This window comes from Oncorhynchus nerka, linkage group LG14 (assembly GCF_034236695.1).
Source record: "Oncorhynchus nerka isolate Pitt River linkage group LG14, Oner_Uvic_2.0, whole genome shotgun sequence".
Taxonomy (NCBI): domain Eukaryota; kingdom Metazoa; phylum Chordata; class Actinopteri; order Salmoniformes; family Salmonidae; genus Oncorhynchus; species Oncorhynchus nerka.
This window is the reverse complement of record NC_088409.1, coordinates 87,237,933-87,261,256: the sequence shown is the minus strand read 5'-3', so window position 1 is coordinate 87,261,256 and position 23,324 is coordinate 87,237,933. Positions and strand designations below refer to the sequence as shown.

The window sequence follows — 23,324 nt, the reverse complement described above, 5'->3', positions numbered from 1 at the left end:
CCTCCAGCCCTCTCTCTATCCCAGTCACTAGATGTATCTCCAGCCCTCTCTCTATCCCAGTCACTAGATGTACCTTCAGCCGTCTCTCTATCCCAGTCACTAGATGTACCCCCAGCCCTCGCTCTATCCCAGTCACTAGGTCTACCTCCATCCCTCTCTCTATCCCAGTCACTAGATGTACCTCCAGCCCTCTCTCTATCCCAGTCACTAGATGTACCTCCAGCCCTCTCTCTATCCCAGTCACTAGATGTACCTCCAGCCCTCTCTCTATCTCAGTCACTAGGTCTACCTCCATACCTCTCTCTCTCCCAGTCACTAGATGTACCTCCAGCCCTCTCTCTATCCCAGTCACTAGATGTACCCCCAGCCCTCGCTCTATCCCAGTCACTAGGTCTACCTCCATCCCTCTCCCTATCCCAGTCACTAGGTCTACCTCCATCCCTCTCTCTATCCCAGTCACTAGATCTACCTCCATCCCTCTCTCTATCCCAGTCACTAGGTCTACCTCCATCCCTCTCTCTATCCCAGTCACTAGGTCTACCTCCATCCCTCTCTCTATCCCAGTCACTAGATGTACCTCCAGCCCTCTCTCTATCCCAGTCACTAGATGTACCCCCAGCCCTCTCTCCACCCCTTTATCGGTCTCTTCCTCCATCTCTATCACCATCTTTATCTCTGCTACTACCCCCATCCTGATGTCTGTCCCATTGACAATCTCTATTCCTCTCTCGAACCCCCTCTCCATCTCTCTCTCTTTCACTTTCCTTTGTCACTCTCTTTCTCTCCAGATAAGGAGTCCATACCCTTGTCTGGTCTCCTCCACCTCTCGCTATCCATCCCCTCCACCACCTCTCTCTGCCTATTCCCTCTTACTGTCCTCTCCTCCATCTTTCTCCATCTCTCCCATCTTCCTCTTCTCTCCACCCTTTTCCTCTCCCTCTGCCCAACCCTTCCCTTCCTCTCCTCTCTTGTATCCATCTCATCCTCATCCATCCTCTTCAGAAACTTCTCCATGAACTGCAGGTGAGAAACAAACAAACACAACTGACCATATAATACATACACAGGTGAGTTGAGTGACATGATGTTGCAACGGTGCGTTGCAGTGTACCTAAGTTGCACTTAGTTAGAAACCTTCTAACGTTTGACAGACAGATAGCCTTTCAGACAAGCGTCAACACTGCAGAGAGGGAATTAACCAGAGAGATAGGTAAGTGGGAGTGCTTCTGTCAGTAGGACTGTGTATGGAAGGATGCATGTTGTAGGATTTCTGTGCATGAGAGAATGTTAACATACAGTGCGCCTTCGGAAAGAATTCAGACACCTTGACTTTTGACACATTTTATAATGTTACAGCCTTATTCTAAAATGTATTAAATATTTTTTTCCAACATCAATCTAAACACAATACCCCGTAATGACAAAGCAAATACAGTTTATTTGATATTTTAGCAAATAAAAAATAAATAAAAACTGAAATAGCACATTTACATAAGTATTCAGACCATTTATTCTGTCCTATATTGAAGCACCTTTGGCAGTGATTACAGCCTTGATTCTTCTTGGGTATGACGCTACACCTGTATTTGGGGAGTTTCTCCCATTCTTCTTTGCAGATCCTCTCAAGCTCAGTCAGATTGGATGGGGAGCGTTGCTGCACAGCTATTTTCAGGTCTCTCCAGAGATGTTCGATCGATCGGGTTTAAGTCCGTGCTCTGGCTGGGTCTCTCAAGGATATTCAGACTTGTCCCGAAGCCACTCCTGCGTTGTCTTGGCTTTGTGCTTAGAGTTGTTGTCCTGTTGGAAGGTGAACCTTTTACTGAGGAGTGGCTTCTGTCTGGCCACTCCACCATAAAGGTCTGATTGGTGGAGTGCTGCAGAGATGGTTGTCTTTCTTGAAGGTTCTGCCATCTCTACAGAGGAACTTTAGATCTCTGTCAGAGTGACCATCAGGTTCTTGGTCACCTCCCTGACCAAGGCCCTTCTCCCCCTGATTGCTCAGTTTGGCAGGCGGCCAGCTCTGGGAAGAGTCTTGGTGTTTCCAAACTTCTTCCATTTAAGAATGATGGAGGCCCTGTGCTCTTGGGGACCTTCAATGCTGCAGAAATGTTTTGGTACTCTTCACCAGATCTGTGCCTCGACACAATCCTGTCTCGGAGCTCTACAGACAATTCCTTCGACCTCATGGCTTGGTTTTTGCTTTAACATGCACTGTCAACTGTGGGACCTTATATAGATGTGTGCCTTTCCAAATCATATCCAATCAATTGAATTTACCACAAAAGAACTCCAATCAAGTTGTAGAAACATCTCAAGAATGATCAATGGAAACAGGATGCACCTGTTTCGAGTCTCATGGCAAAAGGTCTGAATACTTATGTAAATACGGTATTTCAGTTTTTCTAACAATTTCTAACAACCTATTTTCACTTTGTCACTATGTTGTATTGTATGTAGATTTAAAAAAAAATCTATTTCAGAATAAGGCTGTAATGTAACAAAGTGTGGAAAGTGTGAAGGGGTCTGAATACTTTCCGTAGGCACTGTAATTAGCTGTTTATGATGTTTACAGGTGTTTTTTGTATGGACTATGTGTCTGTAAACCTGCGTGTGCTTGAGAGTTGAGTTGAGTGATGGTTGAGAGTGACTGTGTGTGTGTGTGTGTGTGTGTGTGTGTGTGTGTGTGTGTGTGTGTGTGTGTGTGTGTGTGTGTGTGTGTGTGTGTGTGTGTGTGTGTGTGTGTGTGTGTGTGTGTGTGTGTGTTTGTGTGTGTGTACTCTCACCCCATATGGTTCTGCCACTTGGACCTCCATAATGCACTGCTTTCTCTGTGCCTTCTCTCTCAGATTCAGATCAACGTTATTATCTCACCAGGGGGAAATTAATTCTCATCCTCTGGTAAGACTTCCTGAGCCAACCTAGTCCTGTATCATCTACAGTTGCAGATACAGACAGAGGAGGGAAGGGGGAGAGAGGGAAGAGAGAGAGAGAGAGTGAGAGAGACCAGGGGAAATAATTACAGTTAAACTTTTATCTTTCACAGAGAACAGAATAACATATCCAACTTCCAAAGATAACAGCTGCGCCTTTAGCTCCCTCTCCTCTCATCCCTCCTCTCCTAAACAGTTTGACATCTGCCTTCTCTAGAGAAGTTAACCCCTCATCCCTCCTCTCCTAAACAGTTTGACATCTGCCTTCTCTAGAGAAGTTAACCCCTCATCCCTCCTCTCCTAAACAGTTTGACATCTGCCTTCCCCAGAGAAGTTAACCCCTCATCCCTCCTCTCCTAAACAGTTTGACATCTGCCTTCTCTAGAGAAGTTAACCCCTCATCCCTCCTCTCCTAAACAGTTTGACATCTGCCTTCTCTAGAGAAGTTAACCCCTCATCCCTCCTCTCCTAAACAGTTTGACATCTGCCTTCCCAGAGAAGTTAACCCCTCATCCCTCCTCTCCTAAACAGTTAAACATCTGCCTTCCCCAGAGAAGTTAACCCCTCATCCCTCTTCTCCTAAACAGTTAAACATCTGCCTTCCCCAGATACAGTGGGGCAAAAAAGTATTTAGTCAGCCACCAATTGTGCAAGTTCTCCCACTTAAAAAAGATGAGAGAGGCCTGTAATTTTCATCATAGGTACACTTCAACTATGACAGACAAAATGAGAAAAAAAATCCAGAAAATCATATTGTAGGATTTTTTATGAATTTATTTGCAAATTATGGTGGAAAGTAAGTATTTGGTCAATAACAAAAGTTTATCTCAATACTTTGTTATATACCCTTTGTTGCTAATGACAGAGGTCAAACGTTTTCTGTAAGTCTTCACAAAGTTTTCACACACTGTTGCTGGTATTTTGGCCCATTCCACCATGCAGATCTCCTCTAGAGCAGTGATGTTTTGGGGCTGTTGCTGGGCAACACGGACTTTCAACTCCCTCCAAAGATGTTTTATGGGGTTTAGATCTGGAGACTGGCTAGGCCACTCCAGGACCTTGAAATGCTTCTTACGAAGCCACTCCTTCGTTGCCCGGGCGGTGTGTTTGGGATCATTGTCATGCTGAAAGACCCAGCCACGTTTCATCTTCAATGCCCTTGCTGATGGAAGGAGGTTTTCACTCAAAATCTCACGATACATGGCCCCATTCATTCTTTCCTTTACACGGATCAGTCGTCCTGGTCCTTTTGCAGAAAAACAGCCCCAAAGCATGATGTTTCCACCCCCATGCTTCACAGTAGGTATGGTGTTCTTTGGATGCAACTCAGCATTCTTTGTCCTCCAAACACGACGAGTTGAGTTTTTACCAAAAAGTTCTATTTTGGTTTCATCTGACCATATGACATTCTCCCAATCTTCTTCTGGATCATCCAAATGCTCTCTAGCAAACTTCAGACGGGCCTGGACATGTACTGGCTTAAGCAGGGGGACACGTCTGGCACTGGAGGATTTGAGTCCCTGGCGGCGTAGTGTGTTACTGATGGTAGGCTTTGTTACTTTGGTCCCAGCTCTCTGCAGGTCATTCACTAGGTCCCCCCGTGTGGTTCTGGGATTTTTGCTCACCGTTCTTGTGATCATTTTGACTCCACGGGGTGAGATCTTGCGTGGAGCCCCAGATCGAGGGAGATTATCAGTGGTCTTGTATGTCTTCCATTTCCTAATAATTGATCCCACAGTTGATTTCTTCAAACCAAGCTGCTTACCTATTGCAGATTCAGTCTTCCCAGCCTGGTGCAGGTCTACAATTTTGTTTCTGGTGTCCTTTGACATCTCTTTGGTCTTGGCCATAGTGGAGTTTGGAGTGTGACTGTTTGAGGTTTTGGACAGGTGTCTTTTATACTGATAACAAGTTCAAACAGTTGCCATTAATACAGGTAACAAGTGGAGGACAGAGGAGCCTCTTAAAGAAGAAGTTACAGGTATGTGAGAGCCAGAAATCTTGCTTGTTTGTAGGTGACCAAATACTTATTTCCCACCATAATTTGCAAATAAATTCATTAAAGATCCTACAATGTGATTTTCTGGATTTTTTTTGTCATTTTGTCTGTCATAGTTGAAGTGTACCTATGATGAAAATTACAGGCCTCTCTCATCTTTTTAAGTGGGAGAACTTGCACAACTGGTGGCTGACTAAATACTTTTTTGCCCCACTGTATGTCATCCCCTCATCCGTTTCTACTCTCTACTTCTCAATCTCTTTTATCTCACACAGTGTGTGTTCATGCATGTGGGTGTCTGTCAAAAGCCCAAGTTAAAAGCAAGGTTTAAACCCCCCTCTCTTCCCCCCTCATTCAGACACACCTCTTCATGAACCTCTCAGTCAAACCAGGGATGAAGAAAACAGCATTCCCTTCTGACACACAGAGCTTAGAGAAAAAAGTGTGTGTGTGTGTGTGTGTGTGTGTGTGTGTGTGTGTGTGTGTGCGCACATGTGTGTGTGTGTGCGCATGTGCGTGCATGCGTGCATGTGTGTACTGTCCATGTCTGTATCTAGCAGAGTTTGGTTTGCATACGTAAGTGACAGTGTGCGTCACTGTCTGTGTGAGTGTGTCTGTGTCTTAAGTCTGCTTATTCTGCCATGCTTTTAAAGTGAAGCTTACTCAGGAGATGTTAGAGTACCTACTGAGTGAAGATGAGACAAACTGTCAGCTTAACAGAACCAAGCTCTTCTCTCTGCAGCTCTAACTTTAAAACTGTTCCTCTCTCAGACAGCATATCTCAATACTTCCTGCCTCCCTCTCTCCTTCTCTCTGCCCCTTTCCTCTCTGCCTCCTCTCGTTCTCTCTGCCTCCTCTCCTTCTCTCTGCCCCTTTCCTCTCTGCCTCCTCTCGTTCTCTCTGCCTCCTCTCCTTCTCTCTGCCCCTTCCCTCTCTGCCTCCTCTCGTTCTCTCTGCCTCTCCTTCTCTCTCCCTCCTCTCATTCTCTCTGCCTCTCCTTCCCTCTGCCTCCTCCTTCTTTCTGCCACTCTCCTTCTCTCTGCCTCCTCTCATTCTCTCTGCTTCATCTCCTTCCCTCTGATTCCTCTCCTTCTCTCTGCCCCTCACCTTCTCTTTGCATCCTCTTCTTCTCTTTGCCTCTTCTCCTTCTCACTGCCTCCTTTCCTTCTCTCTTCCCTTCTCCTTCTATCTGCCCTCTCCTCTCTCTTTATCCTCTCCTTCTCTCTTCCCTGTCCTTCTCTCCTTCTCTCTGCCCCCTCTCCTTCTCTCTTTCCCCTCTCCTTCTCTCTGCCCTGTCCTTATCTCCTTCTTTCTGCCTCCTCTCTTCTCACTTTCTCCTCTCCTTCTCTCTACCCCCTCTCCTTCTCTCTGCCCCTCCAATTTTCCCTGACAGTGTCTCCCTTTCCTACTCCTTTCCCCCTCTCTCACTCCTAGATTCCCCCCTCTCACTCCGTCTCTCACTCATACTTTCCCCCTCTCTCACTCCTAGATTCCCCCTCTCACTCCATCTCTCACTCATACTTTCCCCCTCTCTCACTCCTACTTTCCCCCTCTCTTGTTTTGTCCGTCCATCCGTCCATCCATCCGTCCGTCCGTCCGTCCGTCCGTCCGTCCGTCTGTCCGTCTGTCTGTCTGTCTGTCTGTCTGTCTGTCTGTCTGTCTGTCCATCCATCAGTGATTTACGTGGTGTCTGGGCCCTCAGTTTAGTTTGGTTTAGTTTATGAATTCGACCATTTAAAAAAACAAGCACACATAAACGTTAAAAAAGCCATACATGCACATGAATAAAATCATGGAGGATAACACACAACACTCTCATCCAACACTTCCCACACTGCCCCTACTCGGATGGTATCGCGCCGTCCCAACCTTCGCTCTCTCTCCCCCGCTACTCTCTCCTCTTCCATCCTATCATCTCTTCCCTCTGCTCAAACCTTCTCCAACCTATCTCCTGATTCTGCCTCCTCAACGCTCCTCTCCTCCCTTTCTGCATCCTTTGACTCTCTATGTCCCCTATCCTCCAGGCCGGCTCGGTCCTCCCCTCCCGCTCCGTGGCTCGACGACTCATTGCGAGCTCACAGAACAGGGCTCCGGGCAGCCGAGCGGAAATGGAGGAAAACTCGCCTCCCTGCGGACCTGGCATCCTTTCACTCCCTCCTCTCTACATTTTCCTCTTCTGTCACTGCTGCTAAAGCCACTTTCTACCACTCTAAATTCCAAGCATCTGCCTCTAACCCTAGGAAGCTCTTTGCCACCTTCTCCTCCCTCCTGAATCCTCCTCCCCCTCCCCCTCCTCCCTCTCTGCAGATGACTTCGTCAACCATTTTGAAAAGAAGGTCGACGACATCCGATCCTCGTTTGCTAAGTCAAACGACACCGCTGGTTCTGCTCACACTGCCCTACCCTGTGCTCTGACCTCTTTCTCCCCTCTCTCTCCAGATGAAATCTCGCGTCTTGTGACGGCCGGCCGCCCAACAACCTGCCCGCTTGACCCTATCCCCTCCTCTCTTCTCCAGACCATTTCCGGAGACCTTCTCCCTTACCTCACCTCGCTCATCAACTCATCCCTGACCGCTGGCTACGTCCCTTCCGTCTTCAAGAGAGCGAGAGTTGCACCCTTCTGAAAAAACCTACACTCGATCCCTCCGATGTCAACAACTACAGACCAGTATCCCTTCTTTCTTTTCTCTCCAAAACTCTTGAACGTGCCGTCCTTGGCCAGCTCTCCCGCTATCTCTCTCAGAATGACCTTCTTGATCCAAATCAGTCAGGTTTCAAGACTAGTCATTCAACTGAGACTGCTCTTCTCTGTATCACGGAGGCGCTCCGCACTGCTAAAGCTAACTCTCTCTCCTCTGCTCTCATCCTTCTAGACCTATCGGCTGCCTTCGATACTGTGAACCATCAGATCCTCCTCTCCACCCTCTCCGAGTTGGGCATCTCCGCGCGGCCCACGCTTGGATTGCGTCCTACCTGACCGGTCGCTCCTACCAGGTGGCGTGGCGAGAATCCGTCTCCTCACCACGTGCTCTCACCACTGGTGTCCCCCAGGGCTCTGTTCTAGGCCCTCTCCTATTCTCGCTATACACCAAGTCACTTGGCTCTGTCATAACCTCACATGGTCTCTCCTATCATTGCTATGCAGACGACACACAATTAATCTTCTCCTTTCCCCCTTCTGATGACCAGGTGGCGAATCGCATCTCTGCATGTCTGGCAGACATATCAGTGTGGATGACGGATCACCACCTCAAGCTGAACCTCGGCAAGACGGAGCTGCTCTTCCTCCCGGGGAAGGACTGCCCGTTCCATGATCTCGCCATCACGGTTGACAACTCCACTGTGTCCTCCTCCCAGAGCGCTAAGAACCTTGGCGTGATCCTGGACAACACCCTGTCGTTCTCAACTAACATCAAATCAAATCAATCAAATCAAATCAAATTTATTTATATAGCCCTTCGTACATCAGCTGATATCTCAAAGTGCTGTACAGAAACCCAGCCTAAAACCCCAAACAGCAAACAATGCAGGTGTAAAAGCACGGTGGCTAGGAAAAACTCCCTAGAAAGGCCAAAACCTAGGAAGAAACCTAGAGAGGAACCAGGCTATGTGGGGTGGCCAGTCCCCTTCTGGCTGTGCCGGGTAGAGATTATAACAGAACATGACCAAGATGTTCAAATGTTCATAAATGACCAGCATGGTCGAATAATAATAAGGCAGAACAGTTGAAACTGGAGCAGCAGCACAGTCAGGTGGACTGGGGACAGCAAGGAGTCATCATGTCAGGTAGTCCTGGGGCACGGTCCTAGGGCTCAGGTCCTCCGAGAGAGAGAGAAAGAAAGAGAGAATTAGAGAGCATATGTGGGGTGGCCAGTCCTCTTCTGGCTGTGCCGGGTGGAGATTATAACAGAACGTGGCCAAGATGTTCAAATGTTCATAAATGACCAGCATGGTTGAATAATAGTAAGGCAGAACAGTTGAAACTGGAGCAGCAGCATGGCCAGGTGGACTGGGGACAGCAAGGAGTCATCATGTCAGGTAGTCCTGGGACATGGTCCTAGGGCTCAGGTCCTCCGAGAGAGAAAGAAAGAGAGAAGGAGAGAATTAGAGAACACACTTAGATTCACACAGGACACCGAATAGGACAGGAGAAGTACTCCAGATATAACAAACTGACCCTAGCCCCCCGACACATAAACTAATGCAGCATAAATACTGGAGGCTGAGACAGGAGGGGTCAGGAGACACTGTGGCCCCATCCGAGGAAACCCCCGGACAGGGCCAAACAGGAAGGATATAACCCCACCCACTTTGCCAAAGCACAGCCCCCACACCACTAGAGGGATATCTTCAACCACCAACTTACCATCCTGAGACAAGGCCGAGTATAGCCCACAAAGATCTCCGCCACGGCACAACCCAAGGGGGGCGCCAACCCAGACAGGCCGACCACAACAGTGAATCAACCCACCCAGGTGACGCACCCCCCCAGGGACGGCATGAGAGAGCCCCAGTAAGCCAGTGACTCAGCCCCGTAACAGGGTAGAGGCAGAGAATCCCAGTGGAAAGAGGGGAATCGGCCAGGCAGAGACAGCAAGGGCGGTTCGTTGCTCCAGAGCCTTTCCGTTCACCTTCCCACTCCTGGGCCAGACTACACTCAATCATATGACCCACTGAAGAGATGAGTCTTCAGTAAAGACTTAAAGGTTGAGACCGAGTTTGCGTCTCTGACATGGGTAGGCAGACCGTTCCATAAAAATGGAGCTCTATAGGAGAAAGCCCTGCCTCCAGCTGTTTGCTTAGAAATTCTAGGGACAATTAGGAGGCCTGCGTCTTGTGACCGTAGCATACGTGTAGGTATGTACGGCAGGACCAAATCAGAGAGATAGGTAGGAGCAAGCCCATGTAATGCTTTGTAGGTTAGCAGTAAAACCTTGAAATCAGCCCTTGCTTTGACAGGAAGCCAGTGTAGAGAGGCTAGCACTGGAGTAATATGATCAAATTTTTTGGTTCTAGTCAGGATTCTAGCAGCCGTATTCAGCACTAACTGAAGTTTATTTAGTGCTTTATCCGGGTAGCCGGAAAATAGAGCATTGCAGTAGTCTAACCTAGAAGTGACAAAAGCATGGATAAATTTTTCTGCATCATTTTTGGACAGAAAGTTTCTGATTTTTGCAATGTTACGAAGATGGAAAAAAGCTGTCCTCGAAATGGTCTTGATATGTTCTTCAAAAGAGAGATCAGGGTCCAGAGTAACGCCGAGGTCCTTCACAGTTTTATTTGAGACGACTGTACAACCATTAAGATTAATTGTCAGATTCAACAGAAGATCTCTTTGTTTCTTGGGACCTAGAACAAGCATCTCTGTTTTGTCCGAGTTTAATAGTAGAAAGTTTGCAGCCATCCACTTCCTTATGTCTGAAACACATGCTTCTAGCGAGGGCAATTTTGGGGCTTCACCATGTTTCATTGAAATGTACAGCTGTGTGTCATCCGCATAGCAGTGAAAGTTTACATTATGTTTTCGAATAACATCCCCAAGAGGTAAAATATATAGTGAAAACAATAGTGGTCCTAAAACAGAACCTTGAGGAACACCGAAATTTACAGTTGATTTGTCAGAGGACAAACCATTCACAGAGACAAACTGATATCTTTCCGACAGATAAGATCTAAACCAGGCCAGAACATGTCCGTGTAGACCAATTTGGGTTTCCAGTCTCTCCAAAAGAATGTGGTGATCGATGGTATCAAAAGCAGCACTAAGGTCTAGGAGCACGAGGACAGATGCAGAGCCTCGGTCCGTTGCCATTAAAATGTCATTTACCACCTTCACAAGTGCCGTCTCAGTGCTATGATGGGGTCTAAAACCAGACTGAAGCATTTCGTATACATTGTTTGTCTTCAGGAAGGCAGTGAGTTGCTGCGCAACAGCCTTCTAAAATTTTTGAGAGGAATGGAAGATTCGATATAGGCCGATAGTTTTTATATTTTCTGGGTCAAGGTTTGGCTTTTTCAAGAGAGGCTTTATTACTGCCACTTTTAGTGAGTTTGGTACACATCCAGTGGATAGAGAGCCGTTTATTATGTTCAACATAGGAGGGCCAAGCACAGGAAGCAGCTCTTTCAGTAGTTTAGTTGGAATAGGGTCCAGTATGCAGCTTGAAGGTTTAGAGGCCATGATTATTTTCATCATTGTGTCAAGAGATATAGTACTAAAAGACTTGAGCGTCTCTCTTGATCCTAGGTCCTGGCAGAGTTGTGCAGACTCAGGACAACTGAGGTTTGGAGGAATACGCAGGTTTAAAGAGGAGTCCGTAATTTGCTTTCTAATAATCATAATCTTTTCCTCAAAGAAGTTCATGAATTTATCACTGCTAAAGTGAAAGTCATCCTCTCTTTGGGAATGCTGCTTTTAGTTAGCTTTGCGACAGTATCAAAAGGAATTTCGGATTGTTCTTATTTTCCTCAATTAAGTTAGAAAAATAGGATGATCGAGCAGCAGTAAGGGCTCTTCGGTACTGCACGTACCGTCCTTCCAAGCTAGTCGGAAGACTTCCAGTTTGGTGTGGCGCCATTTCCGTTCCAATTTTCTGAAGCTTGCTTCAGAGCTCGGGTATTTTCTGTGTACCAGGGAGCTAGTTTCTTATGAGACATTTTTTTAGTTTTCAGGGGTGCAACTGCATCTAGGGTATTGCGCAAGGTTAAATTGAGATACTCAGTTAGGTGGTTAACGGATTTTTGTCCTCTGGCGTCCTTGGGTAGGCAGAGGGAGTCTGGAAGGGCATCAAGGAATCTTTGTGTTGTCTGTGAATTTATAGCACGACTTTTGATGTTCCTTGGTTGGGGTCTGAGCAGATTATTTGTTGCAATTGCAAACGTAATAAAATGGTGGTCCGATAGTCCAGGATTATGAGGAAAAACATTAAGATCCACAACATTTATTCCATGGGACAAAACTAGGTCCAGCGTATGACTGTGACAGTGAGTGGGTCCAGAGACATGTTGGACAAAACCCACTGAGTCGATGATGGCTCCGAAAGCCTTTTGGAGTGGGTCTGTGGACTTTTCCATGTGAATATTAAAGTCACCAAAGATTAGAATATTATCTGCAATGACTACAAGGTCCGATAGGAATTCAGGGAACTCAGTGAGAAACGCTGTATATGGCCCAGGAGGCCTGTAAACAGTAGCTATAAAAAGTGATTGAGTAGGCTGCATAGATTTCATGACTAGAAGCTCAAAAGACGAAAACGTCATTTTTTTTTTTTGTAAATTGAAATTTGCTATCGTAAATGTTAGCAACACCTCCGCCTTTGCGGGATGCACGGGGATATGGTCACTAGTGTAGCCAGGAGGTGAGGCCTCATTTAACACAGTAAATTCATCAGGCTTAAGCCATGTTTCAGTCAGGCCAATCACATCAAGATTATGATCAGTGATTAGTTCATTGACTATAATTGCCTTTGAAGTAAGGGATCTAACATTAAGTAGCCCTATTTTGAGAAGTGAGGTATCATGATCTCTTTCAGTAATGACAGGAATGGAGGTGGTCTTTATCCTAGTGAGATTGCTAAGGCGAACACCGCCATGTTTAGTTTTGCCCAACCTAGGTCGAGGCACAGACACGGTCTCAATGGTGATAGCTGAGCTGACTACACTGACTATGCTAGTGGCAGACTCCACTATGCTGGCAGGCTGGCTAATAGCCTGCTGCCTGGCCTGCACCCTATTTCATTGTGGAGCTAGAGGAGTTAGAGCCCTGTCTATGTTGGTAGATAAGATGAGAGCACCCCTCCAGCTAGGATGGAGTCCGTCACTCCTCAGCAGGTCAGGCTTGGTCCTGTTTGTGGGTGAGTCCCAGAAAGAGGGCCAATTATCTACAAATTCTATCTTTTGGGAGGGGCAGAAAACAGTTTTCAACCAGCGATTGAGTTGTGAGACTCTGCTGTAGAGCTCATCACTCCCCCTAACTGGGAGGGGGCCAGAGACAATTACTCGATGCCGACACATCTTTCTAGCTGATATGCACGCAGAAGCTATGTTGCGCTTGGTGATCTCTGACTGTTTCATCCTAACATCGTTGGTGCCGACGTGGATAACAATATCTCTATACTCTCTACACTCGCCAGTTTTAGCTTTAGCCAGCACCATCTTCAGATTAGCCTTAACGTCGGTAGCCCTGCCCCCGGGTAAACAGTGTATGATCGCTGGATGATTCGCTTTAAGTCTAATACTGCGGGTAATGGAGTCGCCAATGACTAGAGTTTTCAATTTGTCAGAGCTAATGGTGGGAAGCTTCGGCGTCTCAGACCCCGTAACGGGAGGAGTAGAGACCAGAGAAGACTCGGCCTCTGACACCGACCCGCTGCTTAATGGGGAAAACCGGTTGAAAGTTTCTGTCGGCTGAATGAGCGACACCGGTTGAGCGTTCCTACAGCATTTCCTTCCAGAAACCGTGAGAAAATTGTCCGGCTGCGGGGACTGTGCCAGGGGATTTATACTACTATCTGTACTTACTGGTGGCACAGACGCTGTTTCATCCTTTCCTACACTAAAATTACCCTTGCCTAACGATTGCGTCTGAAGCTGGGCTTGCAGTACAGCTATCCTCGCCGTAAGGCGAGCACAGCGGCTGCAATTAGAAGGCATCATGTTAATGTTACTACTTAGCTTCGGCTGTTGGAGGTCCTGACGAATCGTGTCCAGATAAAGCGTCCGGAGTGAAAAAGTTGAGGAAAAAATAAATAAATATATGAACGGTAATTAAAAAGTGAAAACCGTAAAGTTGTCAGGTAGCAAAATAGGTTGGCAACAAAACGCACAGCAACTCGAAAAAAACATCAAGGCGGTGGCCCGTTCCTGTAGGTTCATGCTCTACAACATCCGCAGAGTACGACCCTGCCTCACACAGGAAGCGGCGCAGGTCCTAATCCAGGCACTTGTCATCTCTCGTCTGGATTACTGCAACTCGCTGTTGGCTGGGCTCCCTGCCTGTGCCATTAAACCCCTACAACTCATCCAGAACGCCGCAGCCCGTCTGGTGTTCAACCTTCCCAAGTTCTCTCACGTCACCCCGCTCCTCCGCTCTCTCCACTGGCTTCCAGTTGAAGCTCGCATCCGCTACAAGACCATGGTGCTTGCCTACGGAGCTGTGAGGGGAACGGCACCTCAGTACCTCCAGGCTCTGATCAGGCCCTACACCCAAACAAGGGCACTGCGTTCATCCACCTCTGGCCTGCTCGCCTCCCTACCACTGAGGAAGTACAGTTCCCGCTCAGCCCAGTCAAAACTGTTCGCTGCTCTGGTCCCCCAATGGTGGAACAAACTCCCTCACGACGCCAGGACAGCGGAGTCAATCACCACCTTCCGGAGACACCTGAAACCCCACCTCTTTAAGGAATACCTAGGATAGGATAAAGTAATCCTTCTCACCCCCCTTAAAAGATTTAGATGCACTATTGTAAAGTGGCTGCTCCACTGGATGTCATAAGGTGAATGCACCAATTTGTAAGTCGCTCTGGATAAGAGCGTCTGCTAAATGACTTAAATGTAAATGTAACAAAGTCTGGGACTTATTTCCATTGTGGTCCTCTTGAGACAAGATGGCTAGGCAAGATCCAACACAGTTATGGCATTGAGATAATACAACGTAAACATGCCCCCCTGACAAACTGTCAGCTTAACAGAACCAAGCTCTTCTCTCTGCAGCTCTAACTTTAAAAATGTTCCTCTCTCAGACAGCATATCTCAATACTTCCTGCCTCCCTCTCTCCTTCTCTCTGCCCCTTTCCTCTCTGCCTCCTCTCGTTCTCTCTGCCTCCTCTCCTTCTCTCTCCCTCCTCTCATCCTCTCTGCCTCCTTTCCTTCTCTCTCCCTCCTCTCATTCTCTCTCCCTCCTCTCATTCTCTCTGCCTCTCCTTCCCTCTGCCTCCTCTCCATCTCTCTGCCTCCTCTCCTTCTCTCTCCCTCCTCTCATTCTCTCTGCCTCTCTTTCCCTCTGCCTCCTCTCCTTCTCTCTGCCTCCTCTCCTTCTCTCTGCCTCCTCCTGCCTATAAACACTGAACTCTTAACCCATCCCTCCCCTCTCATAGAGAAGGTGTAGCATTCCTAGCACAGATAGAGGGGAGGGGGAGTCCTAGCACAGATAGAGGGGAGGGGGAGTCCTATCACAGATAGAGGGGGAGTCCTATCACAGATAGAGGGGAGGGGGAGTCCTAGCACAGACAGAGAGACCGGGGGAGGGTGGAGTGTTGACCGACGACTGGGATGATATAGAGAGTTGTGTACATGGGTTTGATGATTAAACTTCAGGTATAAGTGTGAGAGCAGAGAAGGTTGATGATGTAGTATGAAGTTGAGCAGGTGGTTGGATTGACCTTTTTAAATAAAATTACTGGCCTTCTATTCTGAGGGCAGGTCACTCCCCCCGCCCTTCCAGAACAGGTTCAACTCCAGCTTGTGCAGATCAGCCTAGAGTTCCACACACACACACACACACTCACTCACTCAATCACTCACTCAATCACTCACTCACTCAATCACTCACTCACTCACTCACTTAATCACTCACTCACTCAATCACTCACTCACTCACTCACTCACTCACTCACTCACTCACTCACTCACTCACTAATCACTCACTCACTCACTCACTTAATCACTCACTTAATCACTCACTCACTCAATCACTCACACACTAACTCACACACAGACACACAGACACACACACTCATAAACACACGTACACAAAGCTTTGTCAAGTCCCTTGTCCTTCCAGCACCCTTCTGTTTAGACATAGCCAGCACCTTCTATTTAGACATAGCCAGCACCCTTATGTTTAGACATAGCCAGCACCCTTCTATTTAGACATAGCCAGCACCTTCTATTTAGACATAGCCAGCACACTTCTATTTAGACATAGCCAGCACCCTTCTATTTAGACATAGCCAGCACCCTTCTATTTAGACATAGCCAGCATCCTTCTGTTTAGACATAGCCAGCACACTTCTATTTAGACATAGCCAGCACCCTTCTATTTAGACATAGCCAGCACCTTCTATTTAGACGTAGCCAGCACCCTTCTCTTTAGACATAACCAGCACCCTTCTATTTAGACATAGCCAGCACCCTTCTATTTAGACATAGCCAGCACCTTCTATTTAGACATAGCCAGCACCCTTCTATTTAGACATAACCAGCACCCTTCTATTTAGAGACATAACCAGCACCCTTCTATTTAGAGACATAGCCAGCACCCTTCTATTTAGACATAGCCAGCACCCTTCTGTTTAGACATAGCCAGCACCCTTCTATTTAGACATAGCCAGCACCCTTCTGTTTAGACATAGCCAGCACCCTTCTATTTAGATATAGCCAGCACCTTCTATTTAGACATAGCCAGCACCCTTCTGTTTAGACATAGCCAGCACCGTTATATTTAGACATAGCCAGCACCTTCTATTTAGAGACATAGCCAGCACCCTTCTATTTAGACATAGCCAGCACCCTTCTATTTAGACATAGCCAGCACCATTCTATTTAGACATAGCCAGCACCATTCTATTTAGAGACATAGCCAGCACCCTTCTGTTTAGACATAGCCAGCACCCTTCTGTTTAGACATAGCCAGCACCCTTCTATTTAGACATAGCCAGCACCTTCTATTTAGACATAGCCAGCACTCTTCTATTTAGACATAGCCAACACCCTTCTATTTAGATATAGCCAGCACCTTTTATTTAGACATAGCCAGCACCCTTCTATTTAGACATAGCCAGCACCTTCTATTTAGACATAGGCAGCACCCTTCTATTTAGACATAGCCAGCACCTTCTATTTAGACATAGCCAGCACCTTCTATTTAGACATAGCCAGCACCTTCTATTTAGACATAGCCAGCACCTTCTATTTAGAGACATAGCCAACACCCTTCTATTTAGACATAGCCAGCACCCTTCTGTTTAGACAGAGCCAGCACCCTTCTATTTAGACATAGCCAGCACCCTTCTATTTAGACATAGCCAGCACCCTTCTATTTAGACATAGCCAGCACCCTTCTGTTTAGACATAGCCAGCACCTTCTATTTAGACATAGCCAGCACCTTCTATTTAGACATAGCCAGCACCTTCTATTTAGAGACATAGCCAGCACCTTCTATTTAGACATAGCCAGCACCTTCTATTTAGAGACATAGCCAGCACCTTCTATTTAGACATAGCCAGCACCCTTCTATTTAGACATAGCCAGCACCCTTCTATTTAGACATAGCCAGCACCTTCTATTTAGACATAGCCAATACCCTTCTATTTAGACATAGCCAGCACCCTTCTATTTAGACATAGCCAGCACCTTCTATTTAGACATAGCCAGCACCTTCTACTTAGACATAGCCAGCACCCTTCTGTTTAGACATAGCCAGCACCCTTCTATTTAGACATAGCCAGCACCCTTCTATTTAGACATAGCCAGCACCCTTCTATTTAGACATAGCCAGCACCCTTCTGTTTAGACATAGCCAGCACCCTTCTGTTTAGACATAGCCAGCACCTTCTATTTAGACATAGCCAGCACCCTTCTGTTTAGACATAGCCAGCACCCTTCTATTTAGACATAGCCAGCACACTTCTATTTAGACATAGCCAGCACCCTTCTATTTAGACTTAGCCAACACCCTTCTATTTAGACATAGCCAGCACCCTTCTGTTTAGACATAACCAGCACCCTTCTATTTAGAGACATAACCAGCACCCTTCTATTTAGAGACATAGCCAGCACCCTTCTATTTAGACATAGCCAGCACCCTTCTGTTTAGACATAGCCAGCACCCTTCTATTTAGACATAGCCAGCACCCTTCTGTTTAGACATAGCCAGCACCCTTCTATTTAGATATAGCCAGCACCTTCTATTTAGACATAGCCAGCACCCTTCTGTTTAGACATAGCCAGCACCGTTATATTTAGACATAGCCAGCACCTTCTATTTAGAGACATAGCCAGCACCCTTCTATTTAGACATAGCCAGCACCCTTCTATTTAGACATAGCCAGCACCATTCTATTTAGACATAGCCAGCACCCTTCTATTTAGAGACATAGCCAGCACCCTTCTGTTTAGACATAGCCAGCACCCTTCTGTTTAGACATAGCCAGCACCCTTCTGTTTAGACATAGCCAGCACCCTTCTATTTAGACATAGCCAGCACCTTCTATTTAGACATAGCCAGCACTCTTCTATTTAGACATAGCCAACACCCTTCTATTTAGATATAGCCAGCACCTTTTATTTAGACATAGCCAGCACCCTTCTATTTAGACATAGCCAGCACCTTCTATTTAGACATAGGCAGCACCCTTCTATTTAGACATAGCCAGCACCTTCTATTTAGACATAGCCAGCACCTTCTATTTAGACATAGCCAGCACCTTCTATTTAGACATAGCCAGCACCTTCTATTTAGAGACATAGCCAACACCCTTCTATTTAGACATAGCCAGCACCCTTCTGTTTAGACAGAGCCAGCACCCTTCTATTTAGACATAGCCAGCACCCTTCTATTTAGACATAGCCAGCACCCTTCTATTTAGACATAGCCAGCACCCTTCTGTTTAGACATAGCCAGCACCCTTCTATTTAGACATAGCCAGCACCTTCTATTTAGACATAGCCAGCACTCTTCTATTTAGACATAGCCAGCACCATTCTATTTAGACATAGCCAGCACCCTTCTATTTAGAGACATAGCCAGCACCCTTCTGTTTAGACATAGCCAGCACCCTTCTGTTTAGACATAGCCAGCACCCTTCTGTTTAGACATAGCCAGCACCCTTCTATTTAGACATAGCCAGCACCTTCTATTTAGACATAGCCAGCACTCTTCTATTTAGACATAGCCAACACCCTTCTATTTAGATATAGCCAGCACCTTTTATTTAGACATAGCCAGCACCCTTCTATTTAGACATAGCCAGCACCTTCTATTTAGACATAGGCAGCACCCTTCTATTTAGACATAGCCAGCACCTTCTATTTAGACATAGCCAGCACCTTCTATTTAGACATAGCCAGCACCTTCTATTTAGACATAGCCAGCACCTTCTATTTAGAGACATAGCCAACACCCTTCTATTTAGACATAGCCAGCACCCTTCTGTTTAGACAGAGCCAGCACCCTTCTATTTAGACATAGCCAGCACCCTTCTATTTAGACATAGCCAGCACCCTTCTGTTTAGACATAGCCAGCACCTTCTATTTAGACATAGCCAGCACCTTCTATTTAGACATAGCCAGCACCTTCTATTTAGAGACATAGCCAGCACCTTCTATTTAGACATAGCCAGCACCTTCTATTTAGAGACATAGCCAGCACCTTCTATTTAGACATAGCCAGCACCCTTCTATTTAGACATAGCCAGCACCCTTCTATTTAGACATAGCCAGCACCCTTCTATTTAGACATAGCCAGCACCCTTCTATTTAGACATAGCCAGCACCTTCTATTTAGACATAGCCAGCACCTTCTACTTAGACATAGCCAGCACCCTTCTGTTTAGACATAGCCAGCACCCTTCTATTTAGACATAGCCAGCACCCTTCTATTTAGACATAGCCAGCACCCTTCTATTTAGACATAGCCAGCACCCTTCTGTTTAGACATAGCCAGCACCCTTCTGTTTAGACATAGCCAGCACCTTCTATTTAGACATAGCCAGCACCCTTCTGTTTAGACATAGCCAGCACCCTTCTATTTAGACATAGCCAGCACACTTCTATTTAGACATAGCCAGCACCCTTCTATTTAGACTTAGCCAACACCCTTCTATTTAGACATAGCCAGCACCCTTCTGTTTAGACATAGCCAGCACCCTTCTGTTTAGACTTAGCCAACACCCTTCTATTTAGACATAGCCAGCACCCTTCTATTTAGACATAGCCAGCACCCTTCTGTTTAGACATAGCCAGCACCCTTCTATTTAGACATAGCCAGCACCCTTCTGTTTAGACATAGTAGCACCCTTCTGTTTAGACACAGCCAGCACCCTTCTATTTAGACATAGCCAGCACACACACACACCTGCTGGATGACCCGGGCCTTCTCTTTCTCCCCCTCTTTCAAACTTTCTTTCTCAGCCCTCTTCACTTGTGTTGACGTTGTTCTCACTGTCAAGAAGTCAAACGTCATGGTCTCATCTCTCTAGCGGATGGATGGAAGGAGACAGGGATAGAGAGAGAGCGATGGACAAAACACATGTTGGCTGACAATAACATCAAACCAATCAATAAAGATATCAATAGGGAACATCAAATCATAACGTACATGTATGCTAATGTAAATGGTACAACACAAAAAATGCTAATTGACTATCAATGCTAATATGACTATCAAGCCAGAGTCTAGCATTCTAACAGTCACTCCAATTTCAAATACAAACACTTTCTCTCTCTCTCTACACACAGACAGACACAAACACACACAGGGGGGCTACATCTAATAAGGGAAGGTGTGTGACAGCACGAGAATGTAAGACGGGCACTGTGCCACTATGTAACATTTTTATTTGTCTCTAGATTGCAGGTAGGTTGTTCAATGCCAAAATCCAAAGGAGGGCAGAGCACCCCTCAGGGCCCCCCCTGCCTTACACATCACCACCCCCATCCTGGACAGAAACCTGAAAAGCCTGGTTATTGATCCGTGTTTGGCGATGTTGACACAGGCTGTGCGACGTTCAGACCTAATTAAGAGTGGGGCTCTATTGATCCAATGTCCTAGAAACACACCGTCACTACAATAATGTCACCTTTTATACCCACTGGAAAATGTCTACCTGATTAATACAATTTGATTTGGAGAGAAAAAAATGTACCTTTCATAGACGAGACAGCTCAATAAGAACACCACACACCACTTTATAAACCAAGCGCCAAACCCATCTTGACTAAATTGCAACGCTGCTTGTTCTCTTAGGGCATTTGGCCTGCAGGTGATTTTGTCCCCCGAACAACACAGTATATACCCTGTGGAAAGCTTTCCACACCTTGTAGAATCCATGCCGTGACACATAAAGGCTGTTCTACGGGCAAAAGGAGGGTGCAACTCAATATTAGGAATTATGTTCTTAACATTTATTTATCTCGCTCTCTCAAACAAGAAAAAATATAAACGCAACATATAAAGTGTTGGTCCCATGTTTCATGAGCTGAAATAAAGTATCCCAGAATTTTTCTATATGCACAAAAAGCTTATTTATCTCAAATGTAGTGCACAAATATGATTAAATCCCTGTTAGTGAACATTTTTCCTTTGCCAAGATAATCCATCCACCTGGCAGGTGTGGCATATCAAGAAGCTGATTAAACAGCATTATCATTACACAGGTACACCTTGTGCTAGGGACAATAAAAGGCCACTCTAAAATGTCACACAACACAATGCCACAGATGTCTAAAGTTTTGAAGGAGCATGCAATTGGCATGCTGACTGCAGGAGTGTCCAACAGAGCTGTTGCGAGATAACTTAATGTTAATTTTTCTACCATAAGCCGCCTCCAACATTGTTTTAGAGAATTTGGCTATACGTCAAACCGGCCTCTAAACCGCAGACCACACGTAACCAAGCCAGCGCAGAACCTCCACATGCGGCTTCTTCACTTGCAGGATCGTCTGCAGGTGAACCACACCCCCCCTGAAATATCACATTTACATAAGTATTCAGACCCTTTATCAGTACTTTGTTAAAGCACTTGAAGCATGGGGAGCGTCGCTGCAAAGGTCTCTTTCAGGTTTCTCCAGATATGTTCGATCGGGTTCAAGTCCGGGCTCTGGCTGGGCCACTCAAGGACATTCAGTCCCCAAGCCACTCCTGCGTTGTCTTGGCTTTGTGCTTAGGGTCATTGTCATGTTGGAAGGTGAATGAGCGCTCTGGAGCAGGTTTTCATCAAGGATCTCTCTGTCCTTTGCGCCGTTCATCTTTCCCTCGATCCTGACTAGTCTCCCAGTCTCTGCCGCTGAAAAACATCCCCAAAGCATGATGCTGCCACCGCCATGTTTCACCATAAGTGTCACGCCCTGACCTGAGTATTCTTTGTTTTCTTTATATCTTTTGGTTAGGTCAGGGTGTGACATGGGTGATGTATGTGTTTTTGTACTGTCTAGGGGTTTTGTAGGGTTATGGGGTTGTTTACCATCTAGGTGTTTATGTAAGTCTATGGTTGCCTAGATTGGTTCTCAATTAGAAGCAGCTGTTTATCGTTGTCTCTGATTGGGAACCATATTTAGGAAGCCATCTTCTTTGGGTATTTTGTGGGTTATTATCTATGTCTAGTTGCCTGTGTCTGCACATTTAGATTATATAGCGTCACGTTGTTTTGTAAGTTTGTTTCAGTGGTCTTTCTTCATTAAATATAGAACATGTATTCATATCACGCTCTGCCTTGGTCTCCTCAATACGACGATCGTGACAATAAGGATGGTGCCAGCTTTTCCCAAGACTTTCAATCTTGGTTTAATCAGACCAGAGAATCTTGTTTTTCATGTCTGAGTCTTTAGGTGCCTTGTGGCAAACTCCAAGCGGGCTGCCATGTGCATTTTACTGAGGAGTGGCTTCCTCTAGCCAGTTTACCATTCAGGCCTGATTGTTGGAGTGCTGCAGAGATGGTTGTCCTTCTGGAAGGGTCTCCCATCTCCACAGAGGAACTCTAGAGCTCTGTCAGAGCGACCATCGGGTTCTTGGTCACCTCCCTGACCAAGGCCCTTCTCCCCTGATTGCTCAGTTTTGCCAGGCAGCCAGCTCTAGGAAGAATCTTTATGATTCCAAACATCTTCCATTTACGAATGATGGAGGTCACTATGTACTTGGGGACCTTCAATGCTGCAGTTTGGTACCCTTCCTTAGGTCTGTGTCTCGACACAATCCTGTCTCGAAGCTCTATGGAAAAGTCCTTCAACTTCATGGCTTGGTTTTTGCTCTGACATGCATTGCCAACTGGGGGACCTTATATAGCCACGTGTGTGCCTTTCCAAATCATGTCCAATCAATAGAATCTACAACAGGACTCCAATCAAGTTGTAGAAACATCTCCGGGATGATCGATGGAAACAGTATGCACCTCAGCTGAATTTGGAGACTACTTATGTACAGTGCCTTGCAAAAGTATTCATCCCCCTTAGTGTTTTTCCTATTTTGTTGCATTACAAACTGTACTTTAAATTGATTTTTATTTGGATTTCATGTAATCGACATACACAAAATATTCCAAATTGGTGAAGTGAAATTAACAAAAAATAACTTGTTTAATTTTTTTTTTTTTTTAAACAACTGAAAAGTGGTGCGTGATTATGTATTCATCCCCTTTGCTGTGGAGCCCCTAAATAAGATCTGGTGCAACCAATTACCTT

The 23,324-nt window shown here is 46.0% G+C and overlaps 1 pseudogene; it reads right to left on the bottom strand.

Annotated features, from left to right (window-relative positions):
* Nucleotides 1–756: 756 nt before the first annotated feature.
* LOC135575069 (CWF19-like protein 2) overlaps nucleotides 757–23,324 on the bottom strand; it is a 33,449-nt pseudogene continuing 10,881 nt past the window's right edge.